Source organism: Manis pentadactyla, chromosome 14 (genome assembly GCF_030020395.1).
Source record: "Manis pentadactyla isolate mManPen7 chromosome 14, mManPen7.hap1, whole genome shotgun sequence".
NCBI classification, from domain to species: Eukaryota; Metazoa; Chordata; class Mammalia; order Pholidota; family Manidae; genus Manis; species Manis pentadactyla.
Window position 1 is genome coordinate 51,283,872 of NC_080032.1, and position 21,990 is coordinate 51,305,861.

The 21,990-nt window shown below is 47.0% G+C and overlaps 1 protein-coding gene across 6 annotated transcripts in view; it reads left to right on the top strand.

Annotated features, from left to right (window-relative positions):
- The window catches only part of RFTN1 (raftlin, lipid raft linker 1), a 197,514-nt gene that overhangs the window by 30,890 nt on the left and 144,634 nt on the right, over window positions 1–21,990 (top strand). The window lies entirely within an intron of this gene.

The following is a 21,990-nucleotide window of genomic DNA, read 5'->3' on the forward strand; positions in this document are numbered from 1 at the left end:
ACAGGCTTCTGGGGTGCCTGCCCGGGGTGGGGGCTGTGGGGGACAGGAAGGATGGACCTGCCAGAAAGGGGCCGCTTACAGAAAACCACAGTTTTATGTGAAACCTTTCACTTTTTAAAAGATAGGAACTAATTTAAATGGTAACAGATTAAAACCATGTGTGAGCCACATAGTGCACTTGGCCAGGCTGCATTCTGGCCTGCAGGCCCACTAGTTTGCACTCTGTTTCACAGCAAGCCACGTGGGAAAGGGAAATTTGCCTTAGTCCTCACACTGACCTGCCCAGCCAACCAGATGCCCCTGCCAGTTGTCTATATCTTTCCAGGGTGCTCCTTTGTCTGGACTTGGCTTTGCTTCGCCCAGCTGCAGGGAGTCTGGGTCACCTAGCACCACCAGCATCCCCGTGGCCCTGGAGCGACGGCCAGTGATGGTCAGTGCCCTCATCCCGGAGCGTCTGCCAAGCAGTCGGTGCAGTGCTGGGTGGCGCTGGGCAAGTCGTGTGGCCTGCTCTGGGTTCCTGGTGCTTCTTGCTAGTGGAAAGAAGACTCATATACTCAAAAAATCTTTAGCAGGCCCTAACTGTAAGCTGTAAAACATGTAAAATATGTTTTTAGGAGAGGGAGAAAGAATTCCTCCTTTTGAGGGGTCCCTGGAAGTTGTGAGCAAAACCCAAGTGTTGACTCACTACGGCCTCTGGACACTTACTCCCTGGGCTTCTGGGTAGGTTGCAGTTTCTGCTGTGAGCCAAGAGAATTAGTGGGGAAGCCCTGCTGTCTGTGGGTTTGAATCGTGGCTCTGCTGCTGAGCAGCCGGGCAGTCCCTGGGCCTGCAGCGTCCTCATCTGTCAGACCAGCACGAGTGCTCATCTCAGGGCAGCCGTGAGGCCTGGAAGGGGCAGGAGGTGGGAAGCTGTCCGCACAACAGCGGGCACACAGTAGGGCTGCTAGTGTTACTGCTGCTCTGGCTCCCCCTCTACCATCCCTGTGGCCACCACCTCTGTGCTGACGTCCACCTGCTTCTCGAGCCCTGAGGGAGATGGGCGGCTGGACTTTCTGTGCACCTGTCCAGGTCCCCACACCTGAACCAGCATCTTCCTCATACAGCTGCTTCCTGCTGGCGCCCGTGTTGAATAATGTCCCCACCATCCTCTCCAAAAGCCAGACCTGTCCCCTTAGTCATCTGTGACCAGGCCTTCTCTGTGCCCACAATTTCCATTCTGTCACCCAAGCCTATTAAAACTACCTCTGAACATGCTTTATAATCTGCTAATACAACGTGAACTACTCTGAACACAAAATTATTGGGAGCGTTTGGTCGTCCGTTACTTGTTCAGTGAATATTTGAATGCCAGCCACGTTCTAGGCATTGTAGAATGATCAAGGAATGAAGCAAAGCAAGTATAGGAAAAAGAAGAAAATACACCAAGATGTGAAAATGTGAAATACTGATTGGCATGGTGCTGAGCTTTCGGGGAATTCTTTCTCCCTTTTGTTATTTTTTGCACTGTGGTTATATTACTTCCATTATCAGGAAGAGTAACCTTGACAGAGCCTGCACAGATATGCACCCCTCTTCCCTCTGCCCCGAGTGTCATCTGAGTGTCTGCTTTCTGTGTCTGCTCGCCTGCTGCAGGGGACACCAGCCACCGTGTCCACGCTGCACTTGGTTTCCTTGAATTACCTTTTGCTTTTAGATTATAAAATGAGCATACATGCATTATAAAAAGCTAGGAGAATACTAGGAAAATCCCAGCTGGCATCCCGCTTTCTCCCTTGTACCCCTGCAGATCATACCCCTTCCATCCAGAACCCTCCCCCGAGGCACACCAGCTTCTCTTGGCCTCATTCTCCTGCTGTCCCCCTTGAGGTCTGCCACGTGATCCTGCTGTTTCTCAAACCCTTCAAGCCTCCTCAGGCCTTTGCACTGTCTGTTCCCTCACCCTGTAAGTCCTCCCAGATATGTCCTTGGCTCAAACCTTTAAGTCTTAACCCCCTTCTCTGTAAAACCTTCTCTGACCCCTTGTTTAAAATTTCTACCTGCACCCTGAATTTCCGTGCCTTTGCCCTCTTGATTTTATCCACAACCCTTCCAACCATCGAACATGCTACATAGTTAGTTGGCTTGTTGTTATGTTTCCTTGTTTGTTGTCTGCCTTCCTTCATTAGAAGGTAGAGTCCCTTCCAAGTGAAGGATCACATCCGTTCATCCTCTGCTGTACCCTCAGGGCTTAGAACAGTGCCTGGCACATAGTAGAGAATCAGTAAATATTTGTTGAATGAATACTCAATGTATATTTTTTCATCCTGCTTTTTTGCAACTTAACACTGTATAGGGAGGTATGCATCCTGTCATCCCATATGTTCCAAAAATATGATTTAATGGCTATATGGGATTTAATCACTCAGGATACCATAATTTATTTAGCAGTCCCCTTTTATTGGACATGTAAGTTATTTTGGGCTTTGGGCTATTATAAATAATGTTGTGATAAGCAATGCTGGACATAAATCTTTGTTGAGTTTCTGATTATTTCCTCAGGAATTACTGAGTTGAAAGATATGAATGTCAGGACTTGATAAATTGCCAAATTGCCCTCTAGATAGACTCTGTTTGTGTAAAACACAAATCTGATCATGCAAAACCCTTGGCTGGTGCCCTGGATTAATGCAGTGTGAGTTCCAACTGGCATTCAGGGCTTTCCTCAGCCTGTCCTTGTCCTTTGTGGGCCCTGCCCTGCCTGTCCCCAGGAGGACTGCCTGTCGCCCAGCACCCTCCCTCCCTGGCTTCCCCGCTCAGCACAGGCCACCCCTTCAGTGCAGGCCTGCCCCCCACCCCCCACCGCCTGCCAGAGTCCTGCCCACCTGAAATTGTTCTATCTCAACATCCTTCCCATCAGAGTTACTCCTTCCTCCACACCTGTTTGTCAATGCCATCCTTTTATTTCATCATGTAATAATAAATCCTTTTATTTCATCATTTATTAAACTTATTTGTGTTTCCTGGAGGGCAAAGACTAAGCCTTGCTCCCCTTTCTGTTCATCTCTCTCATTCATACTTTCTGGCTGAGAATAGTGTGTCCTAAATAGTTGAGGTCTAGCATAAAATGTTACCTATGCTGACTTGTTGCCCTGGTGGCCTCTCAGGTTCTTTTCCAGAAGTTCTAATGGGATCATGTGTTTTTTGCTCCAGAGTGGAGCCAACATTAATCAAGACCCTACTATGTGCCAAGTGCTGTGATGGAGCATCATATTTCTGATCTCATATTTGCCCTTTTTCAACTCTGCTGAAGTCTCATTTAAGCCCATGAAACTGCACGTATTTAACATACAAACTGAAGAAACCATGACCCCATCAAGATGCAGAACATTTCCATCACCCCAGAAGGTTCTTCCTGCTTCTTTGTAATCCCTCCTTTTCCGAGCCTATGTCCCCAGACAACAGTGTTCTGCTTTCTGTCACTTTTTCTGACACTGATTTTATCTTCTAAAATTTTCTATAACTGGAGTCATATGATACATACTCTTTACAGTCTGGCTTTTTCCGCCCAGCTTACTTATTTTGAGGTTCATTTATGCTATTGGTGTGTCAGTAGTTCATTCTTATTTTATTGCTGAGTGGTATTCTGGTGTATAGATGTCCCACAGTTTGTTTTTCCATTCACCTGCTGATGGATATTTGGGTCATTTCCATTTGGGGCTATTAAAGCTCAGCTGCTATGCACCTTCATCTTTGTGTGGCTTCTTATGTCACTTTATCCTCAGTTTAACCCAGAAAGGTGTATGGTTACACATATCCACTTTCTGCAGATGAGGTAGCAGACACTCAAAAAAGGTTAAGTAACTTTTCTAAAGATGCAGTGCTGCAAAGACAATGGGGCAGAGTTTGAGCCTAGATCTTTTGGGAATCAAAGCTCTGGTGCCTCATAAACTGCAGGGTATTAGGCAAATAGGCATTGACACCAACTAGAATGTGCATGTCAAAAAATGCACGTTATCATGTAGAAGGCTTAAGAAAATTCCTCTTCTGTATGGCATTGGCCACAGCAGATTTCTAAGTGGCAGGTGATACACATATTTTTCATAGAGGAACACTTATCTGACTCTGACAAATTGCAGGTTGGGAGAAGAGTGTAGGCTCACTTCCACCTGATAGCTGAGGCAGGAAGTGACATGTGCATTTTTTAAAAATTCAAGATCAGAGAGAACACCATTGTTTGCCCCTTGCTTCAAGCTCAGCGCTTTTGTGGATGATACTGGAACATGCAGCCTCGCTTACAGGTCTGGCAGAGGTGAAAAGCAGCAGGACTCTCACAGTGAAGCACATAAAATGCCAAAAACTTCAGTTCTGGGTGATTTGATTGGGTCTTCAATTTTCAATTAACTCTGGTCACCGAGGGATGAACCTGCCCTTTGATGGGTATCATTGCAGATGGAGGCCCATAAAGCATTGCAATTTCTGCAAAATGGTGCCTCGTTATCCTTTTATGTGTGCGTTTGCCAGCTTCTCTGTGCCAGGCTCCTCTAATGCTGCCGGAAAGCTCCCTGTGAGAACTGAGTGTTCCATACCTGTCCGGTGCTGGGGACAGTTGGCACTGTGCGCTACCTGCAGAATGAGGCCAGTGCCCGGGGCTTGATCGTTGCTTGAACTGTTTAGCCCTTCATTGTCCAGTTCAGGAGCCCCTGGCCACACGGCTATTTAAATGTAATAGTTAACTAAAATTCAATAAAACAAAAATTCCAGCTCCTCTGTCCCACTAGCTGCACCTTAAGTGTTGATAGCCATCTGTGCAGGGGGTCCCACAATTGGTGGCGCAGACAGAGCAGGTTCATCATTGCGGATCTGCTGCTGGTGGGCCCCAGAGCCTCCTCCAGGGGAGGGTAACTTGGTGTCGGACGGGAATCTCTGTATCTTTCAGATTGATGTAGCACGTTTATTATGAGAGTTTGCCCTGGAGTTCACTAGGGACCCTGGGACGACAATAAATTGTTCCACAAGTATTAACTGAATGTTGATCTCAGGCCAGCTGTTGTCCTGAGGACACATGAGTGAACCAGAAGGAGGTGTTCCCAGGTGTCTTAGCTCGGCTACCATAATGAAATACTCAAGACCGAGTGGCTTAAACCACAGTTATTTTCTCACAGTTCTGGAGGCTGCAAGTCCAAGATCCGGGCCAGCATGGTTGGGGTGGTGAGAGCACCCTTCTGGCATGTAGATGACTGCCTGCTCGCTGTGTCCTCATGTGCCTAAGAGACAGGGTGAGCTCTCTCGTGTCTCTTCTTGTAAGGACATTAATCCTGTCAGAGTAGAGCCCCACCCTTATGACCTCATTCAACTTTAATTACCTCCCTACTTCAGATAGTCACATTGGGGTTGGGGCTTCAACATGTGAATTTTGAATTTGGTCCATAGCACTGGCCTGGTGCCCTAGTCTTGACTGGTTCAAAATCTCTTACGATGAAGAAGCAGGTGAGTGTAGTGCTCGAGGCCAGATTGATGGTGACAGGACCAGACGGGGTAGCCCCCCCACCCCTTCTTCTTGGAAAGAAGTGGATGTCAAGGAAGGCTTGAGACCTGTGGGTGGATTTGGAGTTAGCCAGGCAGAAGAATGAGGGTAGAAGGACATTATCTTTTTGGACACAAGGGCCAGTCTCTGGGAGAAACCAGAACCCGGAAATGATGTTGCATATTTGGAAAACTGGAGGCAGTTCTTCTTGGTTGGAGTGTGGCTTTGGGGACAGGCAAGTGAGGGCCAGGTGACGGAGGTCTTAGGTCTTGGACTGAGGGGCGTATGCTCTCTCAAGGGCACTGAAGATTTTTAGGTGGGGAGAGGGTGGGTCGCTTGATCAAATTCACCTCCTGGGAAGCCTGCTTGCATTTAGAATGAGGGATGGAAGGGGTGAAACCGGTGGAGAGGAGGCCCCTCAGAAACCATTCAGTCAGCAGGCAGGGGTGAAGGCAGCTTCTGCTGAGGGAGGAACAGTGGGGACGAGAGAGGTTGGGAGGTATCCCAGGGACTGAGTGGCAGGTGAGGGAGAGCAAGAAGAAGGGAAGGAGGGTAGCCATGCCCCTGCAGGCCTGGCACGAGGCCACACGGCAGGACGCTGTGATGCAGCTCTAACATGTTTCCCAGTGATGCACTCATGTGACCATCAGGGAGCCCTGGGAGCTGGAGGGAAGGTGTTAGTTGTTTCTCCTTTTCTTTTTTCAGATGAGAAATTGTCTTGATGGGTAGTAAGTAGTAAGTGTGACCAGAATCTAGTGTTTTAACCCCTCTTCACGTGCCTTTTTCTACTGCCCATGAAAGAGAGCTCAGTGCCAGCCCACCAAATGGTCTCAGTATTTGTTCAAACACCTGCGCTGAGGTATAACTTAGGTACAGTAACATTACATGCATTTTCAGTGGAGGGTTTGGTGAATTTAGATAAATGTAAACACCTGCAAACAACCAGCACACTCAAGATGGAGACATTTTCCATCAATGCCAGAAAATTCCCTTATGCCTCCTCCCAGCCACTGCCCCAGATACCTGCTGATCTGCTTTCTGTTACTGTAGATTTTCTTATTTTGAAGTATATCAGGGAAGCAGTCATACATACAATCTGTACTCTTTTGTGTCTGACCTCTTCAATTCCGCGTTAACTTTTGCTATTCATCCATGCTGTTGAATGTGTTAGGAGCTCATTCCCTTTTGTTCCTGAGTAATATTCCATTGCTCGGATGTGCCACAACCTATTTAATCTTTCTGCTGTTGAACATTTGGGCTGTTTCCAGTTTGGGGCTGTTATCAAAAAAGCTGCTGTGAACGTTTGTGAACAAGTCTTGTGGATATGGGTTTTCATTTCTCTTGGAGTGAAATTGCTGGGTAGTTTGATCTATGTCATGTTTACCTTTATAAGAAACTCCTGTTTTCCAAAGTACTTTTTTACATTTCCAACAACAGTGCATGAGAGTTAGTGGCTTCATTTTTTACATGTTTTACCTAGAGCTACTATTTATTTAGAACCTAGTGTTGTATTAATCAATTTTAAACAAACTAACAACAGTCTTATGCGGTGGGTGGAGGTACCTTCATGGTATAGAAGAATAATTAAGATCTTTGGAGAGGTTATAAAAGTAACTTGCTCTAGGTCACCAAGCTACTGGGTGTTTACAGTGCATCGAGGCATCTTACTGAACAGTGGTGCCTAGCTTCCGGCTGTCTGGGCTCCCAAATCTCCCACACACAGTCTGGGCTCCCGAATCTCCCGCACGCTGGTTGGGTTTGAACTACACTAAAGGGCTTCAATGTGGAAAAGCTGCCAAGTAACTCCTGCCCCCGTGCCATATCTTCTTCAAGCTGATCTTCTGTTTCTCCTCTTAAATTCTTGCTTGTAAAACATTCTCATGACACACATTACAATTTCTAGAATCAGTTCATATTGCTACATTTTAAAAATTCCAGTCTCTATGGTTTTCCTGTCTAGGAGGTCTTGAAAAGCTGACCTTTGGGATTTTTTTTCCGACATTGTGCTGACCAGGCTCATACTTGGGTATTTTGGCTGCCAGCATTTTAGCCTTAAGCTCTGTATATAAATTTGGGGTGGTCATGGTAATAACACAGGATGACACTCATTATTCAAAACATGCATATTGTGTAGTGGATCATTTAAGGGTGAGTTTTTGTTTAGCTTCCAGTCTGGGTAACCTTGGCCCTAAACACAATGACAGAAGCAGCCGATAATCATTATCTATTTAAGTTATCTTTTTAATCTCTCTTCACAACTGGGAAAAAGACTAATCTAAGAAGGTGGATCACAGTTTACACTAAAGACTAAAAATTACCAGATTAAAGTGTTTCGGGGCTGAGAGCTTGAATGCCTAATGGCTATTTATAAATCCTGGCACTTTTAGCCTTTCTGATTTCATGGGTCATGAAGGGAGGTGATCAGCAAATTCGAAGATACCTTCCAAAATAATGTCACCCTCAGAGAAAGACTACAAGCTTTTAGACTAATCCTTTCCTTAAAACAGTGGTTCTCCAACTTGAGGGTGAATCAGAATCACATGGAGAGTTCTTTAAAACTGAGAATTCCAGGCCCCAGCCTGGGATTCATTAGGTCCAGGGCTAGGACCGAGAATCTGCATGTGCAGCAAGTCCCCAGGTAATGCAGACCAAGTGGAGTGCAGATTTCTTTCATCTGAATGGACTTGGCAGGAAAAAATGATCCTGGTGTGATTTTTCACATATAAAGTAAATTCAGTACATTCCTACCTACATATTATGACCAACTCCTAATTTGTTTCCTGAAGTAGCTTGTAACATATTTGGAAGGACAAGCCATACTCCTAAAATAAAAATGGCACCAGTTGACACACTGATTCTCAAACCTGACTTCAAAAGTCCCTCTTCCCAGGCTACAGCCCCGACCAATTAGGTCAGCCTGGGTGGGGGACGGGACCCAGGCATCGGTACCTCCTGAAATGTCAGGTGATGCCGTGTGCAGCCACTGTGGGGAGTGAGTGGGCATTTATGACCTGCCAGGTGTTGGTATAAGCGTGGGTACCACCCACTCAGGTGGGTCTCCTTGGCTGAGATTTTGTTTCTGTTGAGCCCTCAGGGCTGTTAGAACCTCCTGCTGGTTGCCTCAAGTCCCTAAAGCTTCGATTCCCCAAGTGATGAGTGAATGTGTGACATGCTGTAGGTTGGGAAACTACATATCAGCAGCTGTTCTCAGATGTTAGCAAGATCAGAATCACCAGGTGGGCTTGTTAGACCACGGATGGCTGAGCACCTGGCCATAGAACTTGTCACTCTGAAGGTCTGGGGTGGGCCCAGAGGTTTGTGTTTCTGGCAAGTTCCCAGGAGCTGCCTACGTACTGCTGGCACCCTGGGGACCACAGTGAAAACCCTTGGGCTAGACCCGCAGCAGTGAGTCCCCCTCATGGCCAAAAACATCCTCCTGACCCAAGTTCTCAGCACCTCAGTTGTACCTGAGACCCTGCTGTCCCCAGTGGACACCCCACCTTCCCAGGGCACCCTAAAACCTTGGGGGTTGTCCATCAGAAAAGGGAATGCTCCTCTAGCTGGCTCGTCTTGTGTCCTTACCACCTCTCCCAACACTTGTCCTAGGAACCTGCTTGAGTTCCTGAAGTGGAGCCACATGCCTCTGCCCGAGAGCCCAGCCCCTGATGGGGACTGGCCACCGTGGAGGGGCCAGTGGAGGACATGGGAGGGAAGGATGGGTCTGGGGCTGAGCGGCGGTGTGGATGGGAATGAGCGTTTGCAAGGAGATTGCCGGGCTTGGCTCAAGGGACAGGGGTGAGAAGTGGGCTTGGGGGCAGTTTTTTGCTGGCCGGCAGGTTTGTAGCCAAGGCTCTGGGGTCTGCAGACAGCCCCTTCTTGGCTGAGGGCCTTGGCTAGTGAGTGTCTACCTTCCCACTCGTCCAGGCAGGAGGGCACAGCCCGGCCGGGGTGGGGCAGTCTGTAGTGTGGCCCTGCCAGAACACACAGGGCATGTCGGGGACCCAGCTACCTCCCCAACATCTCGTAGACTTTTCTTTTCAGTTGCATTGCTCATCCCACTTAGCTCTAACTGCTCCCTGCAGAAGCAGGTCTGCAGTCTCTGGTCGGCCTCAGCAGCCATGTGGTCACTGGTCGGCCTCAGCAGCCATGTGGTCAGCCCCCTCTTTGGCCCTCTGCCTTAATCAGGTCTCTGCCACCCTGTTCCCTGCGTTTCTGCTTTGCCGCCTTGCCTGTCTGACGGGGCCCCACAGGAGTGACCCGGAGTGGACAGCCTAGAGCAAGTATTGATGGACTGAGCTTGAGTCTCTGGCATGTCAGGAGGTTGGCTGGGGTGACATCTGGCTGCTGGTGCCTGCAGATGTGGGTCCCCCTGTAAGGGGCAGCCCAACGTGGGGAAGGAAGAGGAGAGTGGGGGTGGGTTGTTTCATTAGAGGAGGATTCTAGGCTAAGTGGGTTTCATCACGGGGTTCCTTCAGATGGAGCCTCAAGTGCCCTTGAGTGTTTGTTTTGCCATCCTTAATGAGTATTTATTACCTCTCTCTAAATATGATTCCTATGGCTTCAGAACATAACACATTCATCTATAGCATTTGCAGCTCTTCAGCAGAACTGAACGTAAAGTCAGTGATGTGGACAGCATTCTTTTCAGGTAAAACCAACCAAGCAATCTGCCTTGACCCAAAGGGCAGGAGCTGTGAGGAGGGAGGTGGGTGGAGAAGGAAGGCCCATAGCAGCCCTTGGTGTCAAGCATAAGGCTGGAGGCCCCCAGTTTGTGTTGGGGGGGGTGTCTGTTTACCCCCACCAGATCTTAAGCTTGTCTGAGGGCGAGTTCTCATCGGCAGAAAGGCTGTTCTGCCCCTGTGCCCTCCCTCACTTGCTGAGGATCCCAACAGGTGACAAGGTGTGACGGGAGCAGTGGGCTGGGATGACGACGACCATGGTACTGGCAACAGTAATGATAGTAATAGCAGCTAATGTGCCATGCTCCGTGCTTAGTGTAAACTCACTCTCACAGGACCCTAATTTTACAGTTGAGGAAACCAGGCTCAGAGAGGTTACCCAGCATGCCCACGGTCACACAGCAGATGTGTGATGGGGCTAGACCTGGAGCTCAGACCTTCCTTCTTCAAATCCCTTGGTCTTAACCAAGGTTGGGCACACAGCAGGTCTCTCTGGTGCAGCTTTGAGGTGTGGTAGGCTCTGGTCTGCCACTTGAAGACCCCTGTGACGGCCCTCCATTGGATGGAGCCTTGTCCTAGGAAGAACTTACCCATATGTTCTGGTGAATCATAGGGAGTGGGAATGAAAATAGCAGCTGAGTCTGGGTTGCTGGACAGCTTCATACGCTTTAGCTTAAGTCATCCTACAACTCCATACGTAAGTTTTTGGCCCTGTTGTGTAGAGGGGTTGCTCAGGCACAGGGTGGGCCTGACTTGGAGGGCCACAGCTTGAACTTTAGTCTTCTAACTCTGTGCAGCCTGGGCCTCTTGCTGCTCAGGGTCGAGGGACTGAGCCACGTTAAGATCAAGATGCCCTCCGCCTGTTGGGAGCCACTTTTCTTGTTTGCCAGGATCACCAAGGTTGGTTAATACCCCACTGGAGTATAGGGTTAGCCTCCGTTTGTTCCTGGTTTTAAAATAGAGCTGTGCGGCCTCTAGCTCAGATTTGGAAGGTCATGTCTGTCCATGGGTACGTGTGGATGGCTGCCACTTGGCCTGGCTTTGTCAGTGTGCCAAGCTTGGGGTTTTTCCTGTGCTGAGTATAGACCCATCCTTTGCTGAAAATAGTATTTGTAGTCTGGTCGGGAAGCATTCTTCTTTCCTTGAAAATCGCTCCTTGCTCCTCTAGGTAATATCGACTTCTGTGAAACCACCTGTTCCTTCCAATATAATTTGCAGATTCTCAAGACTAAATAGTTTCTCCAGACCCACTTTTGGCGTTTGTTTCCTTCATATTTCATTAATAAATGTGCAGCAGAGTTTTCGTGGTGAATGTGTATGTATATTTATTTAATTTTTGTTTGGGCAACAGCAATTGTAGGGAGCTGTGAATTTACTTAATCTCCTACCCATGTTCATTTTTGTTTCAGTTTCTGTAATTGCTAAGAGTTGGTTGCTTTTTTTGTTTTAAGACTCGTGAAAGGAAGTCAGTGGCATGAGTTATGAGTTGAGGGTTCTGGTTGGGAGGTGTGTTAAAAACAGACCCTGTTTTTTAAACTGAAGATGCAAAGAATTGGTAAGGAAGTCAGTTCCTATAAAACATGCCTTGCTGCAGATGAATGTGCTTTTCCAGAGTTTGCAGGGATTTGCAGTGATGTATGTGATAGTATGTATGACACGGCTCTAAGCTTTTCTAAGCAAAGGTAACTATATACATCTTCTGTATTGTTGCTGCTTTTGATAATACACCCAAGTCTGCTGTTAGTATTAATGTTATTGTTAAATATTCACTAATGGAGGTGGTAAGATTAGATTTAGGAGGAAGGAAGGCATTCTTTGCATTCCTTTCTTAATGTAACAACTCTTCTTGCTCTTTTCCCAGCTACTCAAGACCAGGAAACAACATTCAGTCTTGTGTGGAAATACACTCAGGGTGTGTGTGTGTGTGTGTGTGTGTGTGTGTGTGTGTGTGTGTGTGTATTAGCACGCATGCACACAAGCAGTAAATTTCACCGACTTAATGCTGACTTCAGTAAAATGAAATTCCTTGGTGATGACTGTTACCTGAAAAACCAAATTATTTTTCTTCAGGGATTCATAAAAGTAGCACTATGGGTACTGGTAATAATTTTTATTTAAATTGGTTAAAATGGAATAGAAAATGAATTAAATGTTCTGTGTATCCTATTTATTGTTATTAGCAATATTGTGTCATAATTTTTATAGAGAGGCTTTATCTAGTATTTTAAGCAGATTTCACTGATGCCTCAGAAGAAAGAGGCCTGGTGAATTTTATCTATGAACTATTTTTAAAAGCAGTTCTGGTGTGAAAAGGTAGATGATTCTGCCTTCAGGTAGCATGCCACTGTCATTAAGCCTAGAAAGTCATTTTCTCCGTTCTGTGTTTCAGAGATGCCTTATACTCTTCTTTGTTTATAGGTCAGATCTTCTGATAAATAAAAATTACATACGTAATGGGTACCTGCTACCCTTACTAGCAGTTGAAATTTTCTCCCAGTGTGTTGCATAAACATGCTTTTCAGTTGCATACATAGTATTTACTAGGAAGAGGATACATTAGTTTGACAGCCTTACTAGGACCTCTTGGAAGAGGGAGGGGGCCATTTGTTAGACATCCCAGGTGTAGATTCTGAGGTGCTTGGTAAACATGAACACGGCGCGGCACAGTGTGGAATGAATGCTGCTTTGGCTGTGAGATCGAGAATATATTCCTAAGGGGGCTGACTGCTTGATGGGGTGGTCTTTCCTTAATGCAGAGCGCCATCTTGTCTGACAGGGTTATTCAATAAAATTAATTCACTGGGTATTTACTGATTAGCTGCTCTTTCTCAGGCTCCAGGCTGGGCAAGCAGAGGTGAGCAAGGCGGCAAGGCCTCTCAGTGTAGGAACCAGCACCTAATACATGCCGCCCAATTTCACATCATGAATGTCCCAGCCCAGCATCTGTTTTCGCACATCTGGAAACCAGTCCCAAGTGGGCACAGCCTTCACAGTGTCTGTGTATTACTTTGGAAAAGCATGTGCCTGGCCTTACCATGATTTATCTCTAACCTGTTAGGCCCTACATGGCTGGAGATTCGCCTACTGTTTGGCGGGCCCAGGAAAAGCCCTGGAAATCCCAGAGCAGGTCTGATATCCGGGCCCACCAAACGGTAGCTTGGAAGACCTCTGGGTTAGTGCTTCCATCAGACCAGCTTCCTGGGGCGAAGAACCTGTCTGGGCTGCTCATGCCCACAGGCCAAGCTCCTGGGGACTTAACAGATGCCCCCAGGACGCCCTGGACGTTGCTCCCACGCTCTCAGTCTGGCCATAGCTTTCTTGGTGAGGAGTGGTCTGTTTGGCTCCGGGGAGATGAAGCTTGAGAAAGGCAAGTTCCCACTGCATCTTCCAGCAGCCTGGGATGAGAACAGCCCGGAACATGACCAGGAATGGGGAGAAGCATTGAGGACTTTCTGGTTTGCCTGGCTTTGTCCCCGAAACTGGTGGCCCAACTGCTCCTTTTCTTATCACTTGCCAATCTGGAATCTGTAAATTAAAACAAAAACTTACTCTTATTTCCACTCAGTGGTTTCTTAGTGCAGATTTCATATAAATGGAAGCTCGCAGTAAGAAACCAAAATGATTAATATCCAATAAATCTCATCCATTCTCCTAATTCCCTTTCCTTTCTTTGTTATGAAGTGAGAAGCGAGAGGTGGCTTGAGGTGGGTGGTGGGGGCCAAGGCCCCAGAGAGGTGGACTAGCCAAGGTGTGGTTCTCCAGCCTGGGAGGCACGTTGGAGTCCTGGACAGGACTTGGGTTTGGCAGCCAAGTTAATTGAGGTTAAAAACAACTTTAAACCCAACTTTTCTGCTTATTAGTTGTGTGACGCTGAGTGGCCTGGTAGACTCCCTCCAAGGTGGCCCCCAGCAGCTCCTGACTCCTGGTGTTCACACCCATGTGTCATCCGCTTCCCTTGAATGTGGGAGGACCTAGTGACTTGCTTCCAGTGAATAGGGGTCAGCAAAAGTGATGGGCTGTCACTTCTAAGACTGGGTTGCAAGAAGACTGTGGCTTCCATCATGGACTCCCTCTTGCTCACTCTCTCTGAGGGAGGCCAGATGCCGTGAAACGCCCGATGGAGAGACCCATGCGAAGGAACCTGGGGAGGCCTCCTGCTCACAGCCAGTGAGGACCTGTGCCCTTGTCCAGCAGCCCTGGGGGACCCTAGTCCTGCTGCATCCGTGCGCATGAACTTGGAAGTAGGCCGCCCCCAGCAGAGCCTTGATCCCCCTTGGCCCTGATGGATGCCCGATGCCACTTCATGACAAGCCTTGAGCCAGAGACATCAGCTAAGCTCACCTAGATTCCTGCCTCACGGGAACTTTGAAGTAATAAATGTTTGTTATATTAAGGTGCCAAATTTTGGAGTAATTTGTTACACATCATTAGGTAACTAATACAGGCAGTTTATGTTAAAAGTCTTGGTCCTCCATGAAAGGCAGCATTGTGGAATAGTTGAGAGCAGAGACCCTCAAGCCAGACTTAAAATTCTGGCTGTGCCACTTATTTTAGCTGTGTGATCTTGTGGAAGTCACTTTACCTCTCTGTGCCTCCGTTTCCTCATTTATAAATGGTAAAAGTTGTTTTTGGCTTCTAGCCTCTATATTTGAGGAAGACTAGCTTGAAGGAGATAGGAATGGGCTTTACTTGACAAAATCCACAGTTTCTGCCACAATGAGTAGAAAGAAGGGGCCACATTGGTAGCTTTTGTGACTCTTAAACCTCTTAAATCAGGTGGCTCTGATTTGGCTGAGGGCAGTTTTCCAGAGGAAGGAGCAGCTAACACATGGCACCTAGGGGAAGGGTACATGCGTCCCTTAAAGGCCATCAGCAAGAGTGATCCTTACAGTGGCCTACCAGTCTGGAAGCAAATGATCACTGTCCTTTCTCCTGTTCTTCCTTTCTTTAGTGCCATGAGCCATGTCCATGGCAGCTGCGTAATTTCATGCCATAGGCCTTGTTGAGCGGAGCACATTTCTTCTCAAGATTAAATTGTGTGTTTAAGAAAAGCCTTCTGCTTCGACCACAGTTACTCATCAGCCTAGATGTGGACTGCTAAGCCTGGCCTCCAGCTGTGAAAGTCAAGGTTTGTGACATTTAAACATAAGATGCAAATGCCTTGTGGTTACCCTTCCACAAGTCTTACCACTTAGATCAATAAATGACCCAGAAGGAGTTGGAAGAGATGGGCTTCCAGTGCCTGCTCTTGAATTTCGTAATTGTTCTTCACTAATGCCGGCATCTGGTCACCCCTGTCAGTAATAATGTGGTGCGGCCGTTCAGCTCTTCCCAAATGTCCCCAGGTCATTGTGGGCTGTTTGTAGATACAGCTGGATTTTCTTTTCCTTTCTTTCTTTCTCTTTCTTAAACTAGAATCCTCTAATTCAGTTTTCTACTCTAAAAATAAGCATCAGTTTTTTTGTCTAGGGAAAGAAAAATATATATAAATGATACTCATTCTCCTCGATATTTGAGTTTCTTGTGTCTTCTTGCTGTTTTCATTATGTCTGCTCTCCTGCAGGAAAATAAAACTGCATTTGATTGACATGTTCTCCTGCTGAGAACACCCTTTCTGTGTGTCCCTAGTTGTGATGAAATGGTGGAAAATCTCTGGCAACCTTAAATGAGATAGGCACTGGTGATTTATCCAGAACCCAGAAGGACTATAATAATTTACTCATTTTTTTTCCCCATTAAAGAAGCAACATAAGAGTTGAGGCAGTTGATGCCATTGGAACAGGAGGGAGCTTTTTTTCAGACCTATTAATAATTTACCTTAATAGTGAAATAGTTGCCATTTTTGTGACCAAAATTTTGTTTCAATCCCTGTTTTATGGATGAAAAGTAGGATCAATTAATATTGAGTGATGACAGCCTCCCTGCAGAGAGAAAGTAGGAAATCTTGGTGTCGTCATCTGCCTTGTGACTAAGAAATAGCTTTTCTTAATTGTATGGAACAGAGAAACCCAGGGGGATGTAATTCATTTCTTTCCAGCTTGCAATGTAAATTGAAAATAAAGGAAAATAACCACACAACAGAGTGGGGACGTGCACTCAACCACCAGAGCTATGCCTGACTGTAGGATCTGCCGGAGACAAGCAGACAGCTCTCCTGCGTGGGCAGCTCCTTCCCAGTGGCTGTGCTCAAGGTCCTGTTAGGTGACAAGCCAGAGTGCTCCTCCCTGGTGGTTTTACGAGCTCCTCTGTGGAAGGCGCTGCTCCCAGAACTTCTTCCAGCCCACTTCCTCCTCTCATCACATCTCTGCTTAAAACTACCTTCCCAGGCCTTCTCTTACCATCCCACGTAAAACAGCCCCTCACCTCATCCCTTTTACTTTCAACCTCCATTCCCTGCCTTACTTTATTCATGGAACTTGTCATCATATGAAATCATACTGTTTTACTGCTCTGTTGTTACTTATGGTGTCCGCATTCATAATATGAGCTCCTCGAGGGTATCACTGCTTTGTTTACTGCTGAACCCTCAGAGCCTTAGTGTTCAGGGTGTTTGTTAAGTGACTGAATGATTAATCTAAAATCTTCATTATTCAGAATAACTTAAAAATCAATGGATGCGCATGCACACTAGCCTTCTTTAAAGTGTATTGAGTTCAGGCAGGTAACACAGTCTTAGTTGAACCTGCAAATGTGGTTTGGTGCAATTACTTTATATATTTGTGCCAGTAGCCAGAAACCCCAGATGTAACCATCCATTGACATCGTGCCCAGACCATCTGTGATAAGTGCTCAGAGGAACCTGTATGTCTTCACAACAGGGACACAATTTCTTATTTTCTCAGTGTTTCCTCCCATGCAGTCTTTAAGCACCTTGAGGACAGACGCTGTTTCTATCTCATTAACTGCTCTGTCCTCAGCATCTACGGCTGAGCTATGTGAGGCTGCTTTTGGGAGCATCAGACGGTGCCGGAGGTGGGAACCAGCTCCCGCCACAGGAGGAGGTGCTGCCAATAGCAGAAGGAGGCCCCTGTCCCCTCTCCTGCCATGGGGTTGCCGCCTGGAGCCCACGGCAGAATCTGATAGGAAGTCAGCACGCAGAGGAGCAGAGCAGTAACTCACAACACAGTCCGGGTCTAGAGGTGGGGTACAGCGACCCGAGGGACAGCACCTGAATGACCAGCACAGCCCACCCCTTCACGTTCTAAGCCTTCATACAGCCTCTGCCCTTTTAACCTGACATAACTACAGAACAGCTATGATTTTGCCTAACAAGGTGTGACTGCTCTTCTCTTCATTCAGTGTTCTTTCTCTCTCACCAAAAAGAGGAGACAGCAGACTTCCAGCTGGCATGCTGTCCTTTCCTGAGAGACATGAATTGTTTTTCTAGTTCAGTCTTTAGGACACAATATTAGATGGGGCTGGTGGGACCAGGAGAGGGATCAGCACTGCTCCGATATGGATGCCTTCACTGCAGGGACTTGACATTTGCCCTCAGCCAACAGCTCACCTGGCTAGAGCTCATTTCCTGGTGGCATGATCTAGAAATTTGCATCTTTAGTGGTGCACATGCTCTTTCTCTCTCTCTCTCTCTGTTGCTTTAGTTTCCCATTAATATTTAGTCTTGGACATGGAAGTACCAAGAGGTGCTCCAGAGATGCCCCTGGGGTCCATTTTAGGGCAACAGTCTAATTTCTCCTTGGAAATCAGGATCACTCACCCCATCAGTACAGTCACCACCTTCTTAGCCTTTTGTTTCTGTGGCATTTGTGATCTGCCACGGCCAGAGCAACCTCAGCTTCCAGATGACTGAGACCCCCGCTGTGCCATCGGTGGAGGCTCTCCCTTGGGGACCAAGACCTTCATACCAGCAGATCCAAAAGTTCTGTCATTAGGTTTAAGGGGAGCCATTCATATTTCCACTCCTTGACTGCGAGAACTGTGTCTTCTGGCTGTGAAAAAAATAGAATTGATTCAGCTTATATTCCTCACCCTGAATGAGTGAATGCTCAACTTGTCAGGATTTTGTCTCCCACTTAGTGCCACGGGAATGTTAGACTAATAAATGGTGCCTTTTCTTTTTTAACTATTACAGAATTTTGCAAACAGTGGTGGCTAAGGCTCTCTTGATTTTACCACTGCACTGCTTCATGAGTAAGTAGTTGAAAAATTGCACAGGATGGAAGCCTGTTTCTTTCCTCACCTCTCCTTGGGTGCTTCATGGTGCCCTTCAGATGCCCTGAGATGCCCAGTCCGTTGTCTCCAGCATCACTCATTGCCATGGGGCCGGCTGGCTTCCCAGGGGTGTGCTGGCATCTTTCTCAGGGCCCCAGGATCGGCCTGTGTTTATCTTGGAGGGAGGAGAGTAAATAGCAGCATTAACTAATCAGCAGCTATTTACCTGCTCATCACCCTGCACGTTGGGGAATAGCAATGGGAGAGTGATTAAAAGCGTGGATTTTGGTGGGGCACCAGTCTGGGGTGAGGCCTGCAAACCTGGTAGGAGATCTGTTTCTTCTGTGACCTTGAGTGACTTACTCAGTGCCTCTGGATCTCAGTTCCTCATCTGTAGAATGGTGATCTATTCCTTGGGACTGTTAGGATTGAATGAGGTCAGCAGGCCCGGCATTGGGTAGATTAAGCTCAGTAAATGGTAGCTACTTTTATTATAACAAATGCAAAGAAGAGTCAAAGAAGAGTCTGTAGATGAAGGCCTGACAGGATGTACTGCCCAAGACAGAAATGATTTAAATGATTGAAATAATTCTTTGGACCTTCCTCCTTTCATCTGCAAAATGAAGTTGTTTCTCCTAACTGGTCCTGCTCTCTGGCCCCATTCACATGTCTGACAGGTGGTGGTTCACCACATTGGGTGGGTCAGTGTGGGGCGGGACAGTGTGGAATGTGGCCCAGCCCTTCCGGGAGGACTGTGGGCGCTCCCGAGGAGAGTCAGAGTTCACTGGGGGTGGGGGCAGCCTGAGGGGGGCGGGAGGGCTGGACGCCCCTGAGGACAGGGCCGGGCAGAGAAAAGGAGACACTTTTTTTGAGGAGAAGCTTCCCCTCTGAGGTAGAAGCCCTGGGTTGGGGAAAATAGTAATGCTGTGTGTTAGTCGAGCACTCACCAGAATGTGGCTCTCACTTAATCGTTTGGTAATAGGAACCCTTAGTCTTACAGGGTTTATCAGCAGGTGTAATAAGAAAATGCTCAATTGTCAGAATTTGGTGCCGTACAGTAGCCCCATGTCCTGGTGCTGTGGCGTCTCGCCGAGTTTGGGGAGCTCTGGCCAGTGGCGCTGACCTGACTCTACTACAGGAGTAGGGGTGACGCAGTCTCAGATGAGCATCTGTGTGTGCACGTGCTCACACGCAGCAGAAAATGGTTGCCATCAGTGAGGATGTTTATGGCCACCAGTGATTTCCCAGCTACACTGAGAAGGGAGAGGGGCCTCTCAGGTCGCCCCGCCCACGTGGGACCCTGCACAGAGGAGGAGCTGAGGCCATGGTGGAGAGAGCCCGTCCAGGGCCAGTCAGCCTGGTGGCACCAGCCCCTGGAAGGATCCAGATTTCTTGGCAACTCGTGCTGTCACCAGGGCCCCGCTTTGACCTCATTCCTCAGATTTTGACCATTTAGCTTTGTGTCAATCATTCAGCTTCAGATGCCACTCCTATGTAATCAGGAGGACAGGCCACAGGCCTTTCATGATGTGCTGGGACACAGCCCACCTCTTTCAGTAGGAAGTCACATGCTCCTGGACTGGGAAGCACGCAGCACCGTCCCTGCCTCGCTGAGGTTCCATGTGTCCCTCGCAGGCTGGTGTTCCCTGCCCTTCCAGAACACCCCAGCTGAGTTCTCACCCACACCTCCTGCGAGCCCCCCACCACACACCTGCTAGGATTTGCGGAGACCTCTGTGTTTCTTTGTGCTCCTGTCCTCTTTCTGGCCTCCGCTGTTTGATTGGGGTCTTGTTTTGAAATATTTTTTAAGGCTCTAATTTCTTCTCACAAAATGCTGCCTGGGACAGAGTCTCCTGGCTCAGGTGTCTACGTGTGTGGACGATCGCAGTCGCTTCCATATTCTAGTGTTTAAAGAATTCCAGTATTTCATTTCTTGGGCCCTGTACCTAGTTAGAGAAAGGAGGAGGGCTACAAAGACACGTCACCTCTCTGAGTGGCTCCCTGTCCCAACACTTGGTGCTTTTTTAAAAGGCAAAATCCTAAATTTCATGTAAGTTATAACATTCCTCATGCCATTCAGGCAAAGAAATGTGACTTTCCCTCTTAAATGCCTAGGCAGTTTTTTTTTTAATAGGTTGTACTTCTTAATGCTGCATCAGCTATTACAGAATTGGGAAGCAAAAATGCAGGAGCAGGAGGTGCTGTAAGCAGGAGGTGCCCGGGCTCCTGGCACTGCAGCCTGGGAGGAGATCCTCACAGCAAGATGCTGCCAGTAGTTATGTGTAGGGTGAGTGCTGAGGCGTCCATGAAAGTGATTGGAGAAAAAAAGGCGCTCTACTCTTGTAAATTTCCCAGGGTCACCTTTTAAAAAGGATGGTGCCCTTCTAACCACATCATAAAACCTTTCAAATTCAAAGGAATTTTTTTTGAAGTTTAAAAATGAAATATTCTAGTTTTTAAACATAGGTATTGACCAAATTTGTGAAATTGCAGAGGGTTTTTTACATTTTTTGCACATTTTACAATACTTAAGGACCTTGGAATAATCAATTTACGGCATGTTTCTGCCTATGTAGAAAGTCTGATGCAGAAGTGACTTAAAACAGAAGGATGGATGGATCTGGATCCTGCCCCCGGCTCTGTAATTGGCGAGCTGGGTGATGCTGGTCTGGGCACCTCCCCTCTCTCACCTCTGCTTATCCAGCACTTGACTGTGTACCAAGTCACCGCATAGGCCTTGAAGATGGATTCTCACACCGGTTCTGTGAGGCAGATACAAGACAGTAGGCAGCTCATTGAGGGAGACACACTTTTACATCATGAGGCCCAGGCTGTCTGACCTCTCAGCCTACCATGTCCTCTCCCTTTGCATAAAATAGGCTGTGATGTATGGCCCAATTTTGCTTATTAAAATGATTTATAGAGGCAAATAGGCATTATAGGCTTTGATTTGTAATAACACATTGTGTGATTTATTTAAAAACAGGGTTTTGATCATAAATTTAGTGTTTGAAACAAACTTGTTCCTAGAAGAAAGATGACACGTATTAAAATGGTTTGCCTTATGGTGTGGTTTCTGACCACAAACAAGAAATGTAGTGATCACCTGTATTTTTATTTTGTAGGTCTAACATATGTGACCATTTTTAATGCAGTTTTTCTCTCCTGGCCTTACTTTAGCTTTGAACAACTCTGTGAGGTAGATTGGAGAGATATTGAATGTAGTTATAATAGTTGCTTTAAAATCCTTTCTGATAATTCTAACTTCCAAGTTAGTTTGGGCTTGATCTTCATTGATTGCCTTTTTCCTTGAGAATGAGTCACGTTTTAGTTCACATTTTGGAATAACTTTGGATTATATCCTGGACATTGTCACTGTGAGGTGTGGAAACTCTGGATTCTGTTATATTCCTTTGAAGAGTGTTGATGTTTTCTGTTTGGTTTAGCAGGCAATTTATGTGAATGGACTCCATTTGCAAACTCTGTCTCTTGGGTGGGTCAAATCTCAGTTTGCTCTTCCAGCCTTAACTGGGCTGGTTGTACCATGCAGTATCATGGTGCATGGTTCAGGAGTCAGTTAAAGATTTGGACAGAGTTTATATACAGAATTTGAGGCTCCTCCTCTCTGACTCTCTC